Source organism: Nansenia antarctica, assembly GCF_963989245.1.
Source record: "Nansenia antarctica genome assembly, chromosome: 20".
NCBI lineage: Eukaryota > Metazoa > Chordata > Actinopteri > Argentiniformes > Microstomatidae > Nansenia > Nansenia antarctica.
Genome location: NC_137693.1, coordinates 1398167 through 1399998, shown reverse-complemented (window position 1 = coordinate 1399998; position 1832 = coordinate 1398167). Strand labels below are relative to the sequence as shown.

The following is a 1832-nucleotide window of genomic DNA, read 5'->3' as shown; positions in this document are numbered from 1 at the left end:
ACCCCTCTCTCTCCCTGGCTTTTGGCTGTGGTGGTAGTCAGTCTGTAGTTCCTCACAGAGAAGGGTTTCACCCTCCCCCACCCTCCCCCACCCTCCCCTCCCTCCCCACCCTCCCCTCCCTCCCCCACCCTCCCCTCCCTCCCCACCCTCCCCTCCCTCCCCCACCCTCCCCTCCCTCCCCCACCCTCCCCACCCTCCCCCTCCCTCCCCTCCCCTCCCCCACCCTCCCCACCCTCCCCCTCCCTCCCCACCCTCCCCCACCCCTCCCCTCCCTCCCCCCCCACCCTCCCTCCCTCCCCCCCCTCCCCTCACCCTCCCCCCTCCCTCCCCCCCCACCCCTCCCCACCCTCCCCTCCCTCCCCCACCCTCACCCACCCTCCCCTCCCTCCCCCACCCTCCCACCCTCCCCTCCCCTCCCCTCCCTCCCCTCCCCTCCCCCACCCTCCCCACCCTCCCCCTCCCTCCCCCACCCTCCCCACCCTCCCCTCCTCCCCACCCCTCCCCTCCCTCCCCTCCCTCCCCACCCTCCCCCACCCTCCCTCCCTCCCCCACCCTCCCCACCCTCCCCTCCCTCCCCACCCTCCCCTCCCTCCCCTCCCTCCCCTCCCTCCCCCACCCTCCCCCTCCCTCCCCACCCTCCCCTCCCTCCCCCACCCTTCCCAGTCTGTAGTTCCTCACAGAGAAGGGTTTCACCCTCCCCCACCCTCCCCACCCTCCCCTCCCTCCCCTCCCTCCCCTCCCTCCCCTCCCTCCCCCACCCTCCCCCTCCCTCCCCCTCCCTCCCCCACCCTCCCCTCCCTCCCCCACCCTCCCAGTCTGTAGTTCCTCACAGAGAAGGGTTTCACCCTCCCCCACCCTCCCCCACCCTCCCCCTCCCCTCCCCACCCTCCCCTCCCTCCCCTCCCTCCCCACCCTCCCCTCCCTCCCCACCCTCCAGTCTGTAGTTCCTCACAGAGAAGGGTTTCACCCTCCCCCACCCTCCCCCTCCCTCCCCACCCTCCCCCACCCTCCCCCACCCTCCCAGTCTGTAGTTCCTCACAGAGAAGGGTTTCACCCTCCCCCACCCTCCCCCACCCTCCCCACCCTCCCAGTCTGTTGTTCATCACAGAGCAGAGGTTTCTGGTTGCAAGTGAAATCCCAAGTTCAAGGCGGTACGCAGACGGTCGAAAACACTCCTTTAAGCCTCCCTCTCCTCCCTCCCTCCCTCCGTAGCCTCCCTCTCCTCCCTCCCTCCCTCCTAGCCTCCCTCTCCCTCTCCCCTCGGCAAAAATAACAAAAAAAATGAAACGGAATCTCCTCCTCCGGAGTCTTTTTATCTGAAACATTTTGGAGTGGCTGCGCTTTTTTCCTGTTGACCTTGAGATTTGACTTGGAGCCAACTGCTCCGCGTCAGAGCACCTTAGCCGACGCCCCCTAGGCCTTAGCGACCCCCCTAGCGACGAAACGCTGCCTCTGATTGGTCCTTGTGTCCTTGTGATGATGATTGGTTTGCCCGGTGGCGGTTTGTCTTGTCTGTGTGTGTGGCGGCCATGTTGATGATTAGCTTAACCCTCCCTCTCTCCCATCCTGCCCTGTCATCATCATCATCATCATCATCATCATCATCACTCTTTCTCTCTCTCTCTTTGTCCATAATTTTTTCTCTCTATCTGTCTCTCTGTCTGCCTCTCCCGGCTCTGGGTAAAGTTGCCCTCTTCGTGCTGATCTTGGGTCAGTTTCCAGTGTTTCCCTCTAATAGTTAAGGTGATGGTTTGTGGACGGAAGGCTGAACCTAGGCCAGCGTATATGGGCAACTTCCCCCCCCGGAGAGCCTCTCTCTGCTCTGTCTGTCT

General features: G+C 64.8%; 1 protein-coding gene across 1 annotated transcript in view; it reads left to right on the top strand.

The window, feature by feature from the left end:
* Positions 1-1832, top strand: part of sh3pxd2b (SH3 and PX domains 2B) — a gene marked incomplete at both ends in the record, with an annotated part of 27155 nt that overhangs the window by 13120 nt on the left and 12203 nt on the right. The gene's annotated exons all lie outside the window — the stretch shown is intronic.